This window comes from Ranitomeya variabilis, chromosome 3 (genome assembly GCF_051348905.1).
Source record: "Ranitomeya variabilis isolate aRanVar5 chromosome 3, aRanVar5.hap1, whole genome shotgun sequence".
Taxonomy (NCBI): domain Eukaryota; kingdom Metazoa; phylum Chordata; class Amphibia; order Anura; family Dendrobatidae; genus Ranitomeya; species Ranitomeya variabilis.
Window position 1 is genome coordinate 434,196,693 of NC_135234.1, and position 13,384 is coordinate 434,210,076.

A 13,384-nucleotide genomic window follows, 5' to 3' on the forward strand; every position below is an offset into this window, starting at 1 on the left:
AATGATGTCAGCGAATAGACTAAAGATTGGTGGAGCTGTGCGACATAATTTTGCACGTAGTAGAGCCCAGTTTGAGCTGGGGTAGGGGGGAACTCTCTTGAGGCCGGCGGGACCGCCCCAGGGCCACTCATGTTACAACGGTGTGTCTGACGTTGGGTGCGCACCACCACCGCCAGAGACACTACATTGTACTATGAGGGACCCAGTAGCAATGCCGTCAACCAAAAGCGAGCACACCCACCTCTTCAGACAAACAGCAGTCTCACGGGTGCTTGCGCCAAGTCGCGATACCACGGCCCCGTGTGGGGAGTTTGGCCATTTAGGGAGGTGTAAACATGTCGTATGCTGTACAATCTGCAGCAGCAAATTAGACATTAGAAAAGTAATTCACAGGCAAGAGCTTTTCATAGGAAAGCTAGGTGTCGGCCGGGCAAGGTGGGGCAAAAGATTTTGAAATCCAGTTGTGGTTCATTTTAATGAATGTTAGATCGTCAACATTTTGGGTAGCCAGACGAGTCCTTTTTTCGGTTAATATTGACCCTGCAGCACTGAATACTCTTTCTGATAGGACACTTGCTGCCGGGCAAGCAAGCTCCTGCAATGCATATTCTGCCAATTCTGGCCAGGTGTCTAATTTGGAGGCCCAGTAATCAAATGGGAATGACGGTTGAGGGAGAACATCGATAAGGGATGAAAAATAGTTAGTAACCATACTGGACAAATGTTGTCTCCTGTCACTTTCAATTGATGCAGCAGTACCTGTCCTGTCTGCGGTCATAGCAAAATCACTCCACAACCTGGTCAGAAAACCCCTCTGTCCAACGCCACTTCTGATGTGTGCACCCCTAACACTCCTAGTCTGCTGCCCCCTGGAGCTCGTGTGAGAACGATCACGTGCGCTGTGTGCTGGGAATGCCTGAAGCAAACGGTCAACAAGAGTTGATTGTTTGGTTGCTAATATTAGTTCCAAGTTCTCATGTGGCATAATATTTTGCAATTTGCCTTTATAGCGTGGATCAAGGAGGCAGGCCAACCAGTAATCGTCATCGTTCATCATTTTCGTAATGCGTGTGTCCCTTTTTAGGATACGTAAGGCATAATCCGCCATGTGGGCCAAAGTTCCAGTTGTCAAATCTCCGGTTGTGATTGGTTGAGGGGCAGTTGCAGGCAAATCTACGTCACTTGTGTCCCTCAAAAAACCAGAACCCGGCCGTGACACGCAACCAATTTCCTGTGCCCCCGTGAAAGTTTCCGCATTAAAAATATACTCATCCCCATCATCCTCCTCGTCCTCCACCTCCTCTTCGCCCGCTACCTCGTCCTGTACACTGCCCTGACCAGACAATGGCTGACTGTCATCAAGGCTTCCCTCTTCCTCTGGTGCAGACGCCTGCTCCTTTATGTGCGTCAAACTTTGCATCAGCAGACGCATTAGGGGGATGCTCATGCTTATTACGGCGTTGTCTGCACTAACCAGCCGTGTGCATTCCTCAAAACACTGAAGGACTTGACACATGTCTTGTATCTTCGACCACTGCACACCTGACAACTCCATGTCTGCCATCCTACTGCCTGCCCGTGTATCCTCCCACAAATAAATAACAGCACGCCTCTGTTCGCACAGTCTCTGAAGCATGTGCAGTGTTGAGTTCCACCTTGTTGCAACGTCTATGATTAGGCGATGCTGGGGAAGGTTCAAAGACCGCTGATAGGTTTGCATACGGCTGGCGTGTACAGGCGAACGTCGGATATGTGAGCAAAGTGCACGCACTTTGAGGAGCAGGTCGGAGAACCCAGGATAAGTTTTCAATAAGCACTGCACCACCAGGTTTAAGGTGTGAGCCAGGCAAGGAATGTGTTTCAGTTGGGAAAGGGAGATGGCAGCCATGAAATTCCTTCCGTTATCACTCACTACCTTGCCTGCCTCAAGATCTACTGTGCCCAGCCACGACTGCGTTTCTTGTTGCAAGAACTCGGACAGAACTTCCGCGGTGTGTCTGTTGTCGCCCAAACACTTCATAGCCAATACAGCCTGCTGACGCTTGGCAGTAGCTGGCCCATAATGGGACAACTGGTGTGCAACAGTGTCATCTGCCGATGGAGTGGTTGGCCGACTGCGTTCTGTGGAAGAGCTGTAGCTTCTGCAGGAGGACGAGGAGGAGGAGGAGGGGGTGCGAACGCCTACAGCCAACTGTTTCCTAGACCGTGGGCTAGGCACAACTGTCCCTAAATTGATGTCGCCTGTGGACCCTGCATCCACCACATTCACCCAGTGTGCCGTGATGGACACATAACGTCCCTGGCCATGCCTACTGGTCCATGCATCTGTAGTCAGGTGCACCTTTGTACTCACAGATTGCCTGAGTGCATGGACGATGCGCTGTTTAACATGCTGGTGCAGGGCTGGGATGGCTTTTCTGGAAAAAAAGTGTCGACTGGGTAGCTCGTATCGTGGTTCAGCGTACTCCATCAGGGCTTTGAAAGCTTCGCTTTCAACTAACCGGTAGGGCATCATCTCTAACGAGATTAGTCTAGCTATGTGGGCGTTAAAACCCTGTGTACGCGGATGCGAGGATAAGTACTTCCTTTTTCTAACCAGAGTCTCATGTAGGGTGAGCTGGACTGGAGAGCTGTAGATCGTGGAACTTTCGGGTGTGCCGGTGGACATGGCAGACTGAGAGACGGTTGGAGACGGTATTGTTTCCGCCGGTGCCCTACATGCAATATTTCCTCCTACAAAACTGGTGATTCCCTGACCCTGACTGCTTTTGGCTGGCAAAGAAACCTGCACAGATACTGCCGGTGGTGCGGAAAATGGTGGCCTTACAGTGACGGAAGGGATGTTGCGTTGCTGACTAGCTTCATTGGCCGAGGGTGCTACAACCTTGAGGGACGTTTGGTAGTTAGTCCAGGCTTGAGAATGCATGGTGGTTAAGTGTCTATGCATGCAACTAGTATTTAGACTTTTCAGATTCTGACCTCTGCTTAAGCTAGTTGAACATTTTTGACAGATGACTTTGCGCTGATCAGTTGGATGTTGTTTAAAAAAATGCCAGACTGCACTCTTCCTAGACTCTGATCCCTTTTCAGGGATTGCAGACTGAGCTTTAACCGGATGGCAACGCTGTGCTCCAACAGGTTTTGGCTTTGACACGCGTTTTGGTCCAGATACGGGCCCGGCAGATGGAACCTGTTGCGATGTTGATGCCTGCTGCGGCCCCTCCTCCACCTCCGCTTCTGAACTACTGCCGCCTGCACCCTGTTCCCCCAATGGCTGCCAATCGGGGTCAATAACTGGGTCATCTATTACCTCCTCTTCGAGCTCGTGTGCAACTTCGTCTGTGTCACTGTGTCGGTCGGTGGTATAGCGTTCGTGGCGGGGCAACATAGTCTCATCAGGGTCTGATTGTGGATCTGTACCCTGAGAGGGCAATGTGGTGGTCTGAGTCAAAGGAGCAGCATAGTACTCTGGCTGTGGCTGTGCATCAGTGCACTCCATGTCAGAATATACTTGTAATGGGCATGGCCTGTTAAATGTTTCACTTTCTAAGCCAGGGACGGTATGTGTAAAGAGCTCCATGGAGTGACCCGTTGTGTCGCCTGCTGCATCCTTCTCTCTTGTTGTAGTTTTTGCTGAGGAGGACAAGGAAGCGACTTGTCCCTGACCGTGAACATCCACAAGCGACGCGCTGCTTTTACATTTACCAGTTTCGGAAGAGGAGGCAAAAGAGCTAGAGGCTGAGTCTGCAATGTAAGCCAAAACTTGCTGTTGCTGCTCCGCCTTTAAAAGCGGTTTTCCTACTCCCAGAAAAGAGAGCGTTCGAGGCCTTGTGTAGCCTGACGACGAAACTGGCTCCACAGCTCCAGACTTAGGTGGAATATTTTTATCCCCACGACCACCTGATGCTCCACTACCACTACCATCATTACCAGCTGACAATGAACGCCCACGACGACCTCTTGCACCAGACTTCCTCATTGTTTTAAAATCTTAACCAAAGTAACTTTATTTGTTGCTATCAAACAACTTACACGGTGAGCTATAACTTCAGTATGATTTCAATATCCCTTAACAGGTTGGTGAGACCACAAGGAAAATCAGGCACAATGTTACACACTCTGTTTTCTGTGGCACAAAATCACAGAGATGACACACACGCAGGACTGTCACTCAAGCACTAATGTCAATATTAATCTCCCACCTAATTTATTTATTTTTTTTTCTCAGGGAGACTTTAGAAACCAAATAATATTAAAAAAAAAAAAAAAAAAGGCTTTCTATGGCCCACAATTAGAGAGAGAGAGGTGGCACAACCAGGAGTCAAGACTGGCGCACAAGCTGAAAGGGCAATATTACTCTCCCACTGTTTTTTATGTTTTTTTTGTTTTTTTCAGGGAGACTTTAGAAACCAAATAATATTAAAAAAACCAAAAAAAAAAAAGGCTTTCTATGGCCCACTGAATGAGAGGGAGAGAGGTGGCACACCCAGGAGTGAAGACTGGCACACAAGCTGAAAGGGCAATATTACTCTCCCACTGTTTTTTTATGTATTTTTTGTTTTTTCAGGGAGACTTTAGAAACCCAATAATATTTAAAAAAAAAAATAAATAGGCTTTCTATGGCCCACTGAATGAGAGGGAGAGAGGTGGCACACCCAGGAGTCAAGACTGGCACACAAGCTGAAAGGGCAATATTACTCTCCCACTGTTTTTTTAGGTTTTTTTTTTTTTTTCAGGGAGAATTAGAAACCAAATAATATTAAAAAAAAAAAAATAGGCTTTCTATGGCCCACTGAATGAAAGGGAGAGAGGTGGCACACCCAGGAGTCAAGACTGGCACACAAGCTGAAAGGGCAATATTACTCTCCCACTGTTTTTTTATGTTTTTTTTGTTTTTTTCAGGGAGACTTTAGAAACCAAATAATATTAAAAAAACCAAAAAAAAAAAAGGCTTTCTATGGCCCACTGAATGAGAGGGAGAGAGGTGGCACACCCAGGAGTCAAGACTGGCACACAAGCTGAAAGGGCAATATTACTCTCCCACTGTTTTTTTAGGTTTTTTTTTTTTTTTCAGGGAGAATTAGAAACCAAATAATATTAAAAAAAAAAAAAATAGGCTTTCTATGGCCCACTGAATGAAAGGGAGAGAGGTGGCACACCCAGGAGTCAAGACTGGCACACAAGCTGAAAGGGCAATATTACTCTCCCACTGTTTTTTTATGTATTTTTTGTTTTTTCAGGGAGACTTTAGAAACCCAATAATATTTAAAAAAAAAAATAAATAGGCTTTCTATGGCCCACTGAATGAGAGGGAGAGAGGTGGCACACCCAGGAGTCAAGACTGGCACACAAGCTGAAAGGGCAATATTACTCTCCCACTGTTTTTTTAGGTTTTTTTTTTTTTTTCAGGGAGAATTAGAAACCAAATAATATTAAAAAAAAAAAAAATAGGCTTTCTATGGCCCACTGAATGAAAGGGAGAGAGGTGGCACACCCAGGAGTCAAGACTGGCACACAAGCTGAAAGGGCAATATTACTCTCCCACTGTTTTTTTATGTATTTTTTGTTTTTTCAGGGAGACTTTAGAAACCCAATAATATTTAAAAAAAAAAATAAATAGGCTTTCTATGGCCCACTGAATGAGAGGGAGAGAGGTGGCACACCCAGGAGTCAAGACTGGCACACAAGCTGAAAGGGCAATATTACTCTCCCACTGTTTTTTTAGGTTTTTTTTTTTTTTTCAGGGAGAATTAGAAACCAAATAATATTAAAAAAAAAAAAAATAGGCTTTCTATGGCCCACTGAATGAAAGGGAGAGAGGTGGCACACCCAGGAGTCAAGACTGGCACACAAGCTGAAAGGGCAATATTACTCTCCCACTGTTTTTTTATGTATTTTTTGTTTTTTCAGGGAGACTTTAGAAACCCAATAATATTTAAAAAAAAAAATAAATAGGCTTTCTATGGCCCACTGAATGAGAGGGAGAGAGGTGGCACACCCAGGAGTCAAGACTGGCACACAAGCTGAAAGGGCAATATTACTCTCCCACTGTTTTTTTAGGTTTTTTTTTTTTTTCAGGGAGACTTTAGAAACCAAATAATATTAAAAAAAAAAAAAAAAAAAAAAAATAGGCTTGCTATAGCCCACTGAATGAGAGATAGCACACACAGCAGTGGCACACAAGCCCTGACTGAGGCCAATATTTTTCTCCCACTGATTGATGTAGTGTTTTTGTGTTGAGGTAGAATTTAGAACACAAATCACGGAAAAAATAAATAGGCTTTCTATGGCCCACTGAATGAAAGGGAGAGAGGTGGCACACCCAGGAGTCAAGACTGGCACACAAGCTGAAAGGGCAATATTACTCTCCCACTGTTTTTTTATGTATTTTTTGTTTTTTTCAGGGAGACTTTAGAAACCCAATAATATTTAAAAAAAAAAATAAATAGGCTTTCTATGGCCCACTGAATGAGAGGGAGAGAGGTGGCACACCCAGGAGTCAAGACTGGCACACAAGCTGAAAGGGCAATATTACTCTCCCACTGTTTTTTTAGGTTTTTTTTTTTTTTCAGGGAGACTTTTGAAACCAAATAATATTAAAAAAAAAAAAAAAAAAAAATATAGGCTTGCTATAGCCCACTGAATGAGAGATAGCGCACACACAGCAGTGGCACACAAGCCCTGACTGAGGCCAATATTTTTCTCCCACTGATTGATGTAGTGTTTCTGTGTTGAGGTAGATTTTAGAACACAAATCACGGAAAAAATAAATAGGCTTTCTATGGCCCACTCAGTGAGAGATGGCACACACAGGGATGGCACTGTAGCAGAAATGCCAATCTTAATCTCCCACAAAAAAAAAACAAAAAAAAAAAAAAAACTGTCCTACAATTACTATCTCCCTGCAGTAATGTAAGCCAGGTATGGCAGGCAGCAATAGGAGTGGACTGATGCACAAATTAAATAAAAAGTGTGGACAAACAAAAAAGATAGCTGTGCAGAAAGGAAGGAACAAGAGGATATGTGCTTTGAAAAAAGCAGTTGGTTTCCACAGTGGCGTACACACAGCAATACAGCTATCACGGAGCCTTCTAGGGCAGCCCAATGAGCTACAGCGCTGAGGGGAAAAAAAAAAAAAAATAGCTTCCACTGTTCCTGCACACCGAAGGTGGTGTTGGACAGTGGAAATCGCTGCAGCACAAGCGGTTTGGTGGTTAGTGGACCCTGCCTAACGCTCTCCCTGCTTCTGATGAAGCGGCAGCAACCTGTCCCTAAGCTCAGATCAGCAGCAGTAAGATGGCGGTCGGCGGGAACGCCCCTTTATAGCCCCTGTGACGCCGCAGACAGCAAGCCAATCACTGCAATGCCCTTCTCTAAGATGGTGGGGACCAGGATCTATGTCATCACGCTGCCCACACTCTGCGTTCACCTTCATTGGCTGAGAAATGGCGCTTTTCGCGTCATTGAAACGCGACTTTGGCGCGAAAGTCGCGTACCGCATGGCCGACAAGCACAGGGGTCGGATCGGGTTTCATGAGACGCCGACTTAGCCAAAAGTCGGCGACTTTTGAAAATGATCGACCCGTTTCGCTCAACCCTACCTGTGACCTCAGTCACTATAGCAACCCATGTATACAATGAAAGACCCATACAGGGTCTGATCGCTGCCCATCCTAGGGATGCGCCCTGACATTATTTGAATAGCATGGCGCCCATCTACCATATATAAACCTAACAGGTTGCAATCAGGTAATGAATAGATACAGTCGCACACACCTATGGGAAATGCTGCGCATACGAATACGCTACCCTAGAGGCGAAGACGCATAAGTAGCAAAGACAGTGTTCATCCCTTCAAACTAAACGGTGAACAGAGTATTACAAGAAATGTGCCCTATAAATGCCCCCCACACACATACACACATATCCGTTTTGCATGCAACATAAACATATTGCATACAATGTGTGCGGTGAGGGAAGTGAAAAAAAGTACACTTTATATCATATAAGGAACCCCACACTCACATGTCCATATTAAATACAAGGCTGCTGGTATATACATGGCTCCACCAAGGGAAGGGGGAAAAAATACTCAGCAGGACCCATGCATCCACCAGCGTTTACTATAGGTAGAACCCAAGTGTTAACTGGAAAAGCTTAAATTTAAATGGGGAAAGGGCAAACTCTAAATGGGCACAATTTACCCAAAAGAGGAACAAAACATAGGAATAAACTCTGTTCACCGTTTAGTATGGGTCTTTCATTGTATACATGGGTTGCTATAGTGACTGATGGGTAATTATGCTCATTTATCACCTGATCGCAACATTCTGTATTCGCATATAGTAGATGGGCGTTATATTGTTAGGGCGCACACCTGGGATAGGCTGCGATAAGCGATCAGACCTTGTATGGGTTTTTCACTGCTCATACGGGTTGCCATAGTGACTGAGGTCACAGGTTCACGCATGCGCAGCGCATAATGCTGAGTCTGGCGCCTGCGCATTGGGATTGAATGTACGCTGGATGAACGTACCTGGTCTGAGCTCCGCCGCCATTATGCTGTACACCTGGTATGCATTTTTTCTTAATTATGGATTATTTAAGTATGGCTGCACCACTAGTTGACTGTGGACCTTGAGGAAGACGCCTCTAGCGTCGATACGTGTGGGTCACACATTGCTTGAGTCCTCTCTCCTATTTAATTGCTGTTTGCTCTTTGCATGTGGGTGGTAAGCACTTTAATGCATAGGTGCTTTGCATCTGGTAACTGCTCCTTATATCAGGCCCCTGTGGACACTGTGTAGATCCCCATGTGCATATATAGGTGAGCTAACCCTGGGGTAGCCCCCAATATCAGGTTGGGGGTTGTGTTTATATTTATCGGTGACACAGCATGCTTGCAGGATTTAATCTACAGCACCTCTTACATGTGGCTTTACCCTGATACGGGGATAGATGGTTATAATATGACTCAGCAATGTTTTTCAAGTATTGAATATTTTTGTACTATTTGGACCCTTATCTCCCAGTTGTTTGTGGGAGTTTTAAATTGTTTTTACTACAGTTTTCTGTGTGGTGTTGTTTAAAATTAATAAAACTTGCTATTTATACTTATTGTTGTGGTGATCCCATTCATATGATGCTGATGTTTTTCTTAGTTTAGTGTTGGTTCATATATTCATGCATCTGGTGATCCCCTTTTGAAATATTTAGTATTGGATGGTGCCCGCTCATCCCATGGTTCTATAATACTGTTAGGCATAAAAGTGTTGTTCAGGCACACTGTCTAAGAAAATGAATAGTGATTGTTCATTTAGTAACAGGTGATTGACAGCTGTGGGCCTAAGTTTGTGAAACAGCAGAGTAGAAGAGGGGAAGGCTACTTACAAAAGTGGGAAGAAGCGAGGTCATGGTGGAAGGGACAATAGGTTTCGTGTTCAACGTGTATGTGGGTTATGTGTTAATGTTAATGAAAGCTCTACTGAACAAACACCGTCTTGTCCTATCCAAACACCACTGACAACATCTGTTACTAGCCGGCCTACTCCACTCCCTTTGTTTGGCAGCCGCACAGCGGTAGATGAGGCTCAGAAAGAGTATGTGCTCCAGTGGATGGAAAACACTGCATCAAATGGTCTCTCCTCCTCCTCCACCTTAACAACACACACACAGTGCAATACTCAGAGGTGACACCTCAATCACCCTTATTTTCCCCAGCGTCAAAAATTTCCAAACACCTAACTGACTGTGGGGAACCTCAAATGAGCCATTCTGAAGAGCTGTTGACACATTGTATTCCATGGGCATCAGAGGTCTGCTCTAAAGAGCAGAGCTGAACGAAGTAGGGTCTGAGTAGAATCCAGACCCTTGTCACCGGACTTTAACCACCTAGGGTGGAGGTAATCCTGATGAGACTCAGACACCAGAGGCACACATGGACTATACTGTGATCTCAGGGCAAAAAGAGGAGGAGAAGGTTTACTCTCATCAGGGTGAGGAGTGTGAGAACAGACAGGATAATGAGGAGGTTGTAGATCCCACTTGGTGTGAACCCAGAGGTACGCAGCTGAGAAGCTCAGCAGAGAAGGTGGAGAAGAAGGAAGATGAGGAGGTTATATTGTGGCTATCCACACAGGCACAAAGTAATGCAACCATGACAAGCACTGCATCTTTAGCCCCAACTCTGGCTGTGGCCAGCACCTGTCGTGAGTGTGCAGTTCGCAGGAGCATCAAAAGTTGCCTAGCCTGGGAGTTTTTTGAGACAGCAAAGGATGACCGAACACTAGTGTTGAGCATTCCGATACCGCAAGTATCGGGTATCGGCCGATATTTGCGGTAACAGAATTCCGATACCAAGTTCCGATATTTTCCGTATATCAGATACTGGAATCGGAAGTTCCCAGAATTCAAACTGCCCGAATTCAGCCAATGAGGACTGTGATTAGAAGTGTGGGCACATTCTGTTCTGAATGGTGGGCATGTAACTACTGGCATGGCTGTGATTGGCTGCTGAAATGATGTCATGCTGCAGTTTAAAAGTTGCTGCCGCCATTTTGGGCTCACTCTGCTGTGAATTCAGTTAGGGACAGGACACTGTGTTCTGACTGAGGGCCAGTTTAGAGATAGCGATTTGCTTCATTGTGCTTTACCCAGGCTAATTTAGCAACCGCTGTGTGAGAACCTTGCTTTTGCCTTGCAGCGCTGTTCACAGCTGTCTGCAAGGTCTCTATGTGAGTGCACATCACTCTGTAGTCTGTGTGCAGCCACAGCTGGTTGTATTCAGCTCAGGGTGCGTCACTGCCTCATACCGTTCTATCCATTGTCCTTTTTTGCTATTAGTGCAGCCTGCTGCACTTTTTTTCAAATATTTCCTATTAGCGGCTTTCCACTCGTATCCAGCTACATTGTGGAAAAACACTACATGGGATAACATAGAGGAGGTTTTTTTGGCCTTGCAGTGCCGATTACGGCTGTCTGCACGGTCTCTGTGTGAGTGCACATTGCTCTGTAGTCTGTGTGCAGCCACAGCCGGTTGTAGTCAGCTCAGGGTGCCTCACTGCCTTATACCATTCAATCCATTGTCCTTTTTTGCAATTAGTGCAGCCTGATGCACATTTTTTCAAATATTTCCTATTAGTGGCTTTCCACCCGTGTCCAGCTAAATTGTGGAAACACACTACATAGGATTACATAGAGGAGCTTTTTTTGGCCTTGCAGTGCCGTTTACAGCTCTCTGCACGGTCTCTGTGTGAGTGCACATCGCTCTGTAGTCTGTCCGCAGCCACAGCCAGTTGTAGTCACCTCAGGGTGCGTCACTGCCTCATACCGTTAAATCCATTGTCCTTTTTTGCAATTAGTGCAGCCTGCTTCACATTTTTTCAAATATTTCCTATTAGTGGCTTTCCACCCGTATCCAGCCAAATTGTGGAAAAACACTACAAAGGATTACATTGAGGAGCTTTTTTTGGCCTTGCAGAGCCGTTTATGGCTGTCTGCACGGTCTCTGTGTGAGTGCACATCGCTCTGTAGTCATTTCTGCAAAAAAAAAAAAAAATAATAAAGTTCACCAAACACACCACTTTACAGTTGTGTAGGCCACATTAGCTCATATTAAAGTCTAGTCCACATTTTAGAAAATTAGTGGTTCTTATACCTGTTAGGAGCTGTTCAGAAATAAGCACACAAAGATAAGCAGAAAAGTACTAAGGGCTTAATCAGTCAACCGAGATGAAGAGGGCAGGGAGTAAGGCACGTGGGCATGGGCGCGGAGCAGGGAGAGGACGTGGGGATTCTAGCCTGCTGCGGGCACCGGTGACTCCCCAGTTTCAGCAGGGAACAGTCCTTCATGCGCAGCTTTGTAGGAGATCGCCGTACACCGCTGCTGCGTGAAGAACAAATTGAAGCCGTTGTCGGATGGATGGCAGCTAACGCATCGACTTCAATTAGTGCTACATCCTCTCAGGCACAGAGCACTGGAGAGCACCCATTTGTCTCTTCACCACCTGCCAAATTGCCCAGGCAGTCAGAGAGCCCAGGACAGGAGCCATCTCTACTCCTGTTCTCTGAATCTCTTGGCTTGGAAACAGGGGGCAAGCCAAGCTGCATTGGAGAAATGGAAGAAGAGGCAGTGTGCAGTGATGCCCAACAGCTTTGTCTCTCTGACTCTGAAGAGGCAGGTGGGCCGGTGCCTCTGGTCACCACACCGCAGTACACATCTAATGATGAGACTCAGGTGCCACTTTCTGGTGCGTACTGAGCTGCCGAGACTACCCAGGAGGAGCAGTTGGTGGCAGAGGGTAGTGTAGATGATGAGGTCCTTGAACCATCAAGGCGTGAGGTACAGGAAGGTGGTGGGAGCAGCTCTGAGGAAGAGATTCCCCAAATGGGCCAAAGAGGGAGAGGGAGGGGGAAGACTGCGGTTCCTGTAGCCTCCACTTCAGCACCCGTTAGGAGCACACCTCTTTCAAAAGCCAAAACGGGCGCTCCCAAGACTTGCAGTGCCTGGTCCTTTTTTGACACAGTTGCCGATGACATTTGCTTTGTCAAGTGCAAGGTGTGTCATCAGAAAGTCAAAAGAGGGAAAAATGTCAGAAACCTCAATACCACAAATATGTGGAAACATGTGCGGACCAAGCACGTGATGTTGTTACAAAAACACACTGAAGACCTAGGCCAACCAACAGCGGCACCTACCACCTCTTCAGCTCGTGTTGTGGCCTCTTCCTCCAGCTCACACACAGCTGGTTCAGCTTCCTCACAGGATCGCCATGGAAGAACCTCTGGCACTCTTGTCCATAGACCCACTGTAATTCCACCCACAGCACCACGTTCCCAGTCATCCTCACACTCCCAGCCCAGTCTACAGCCATCAGTAGCACAGGCATGGGAGAAAAGGCGGCCATTCTCGTCAAACCACCCCCGAGCACAGGCTCTAAATGCTGGCATTGCAAAACTACTGTCCCTTGAAATGCTGTCATTCAGGCTGGTGGAGACTGACAGCTTCCGTAACTTGATGGCATTGGCAGTCCCACAATACAATATGCCCAGTTGCCTTTATTTCAGCAGGCAAGCCGTCCCTGCCCTGCACAAGCATGTGGAGGGACACATAAAACACGCGCTACTGAATGCCGTCAGTAACAAGGTCCACCTCACCACCGATGCGTGGACCAGTCACCATGGACAGGGGCGATACCTTTCCCTCACTGCCTATTGGGTTAATGTTGTTGAGCCAGGTACAGATCGTGCGAGTGGCGCAGGACGTGTTCTGCCAACTCCAAGGATTGCAGGAATCCAGTCTGTATGCATTGACTCCTCCTCATACACAAGTTCCTCAGAATCATCGCTGCAGGAGCCGTCACAGTCCACCTCCACATGGACCCGT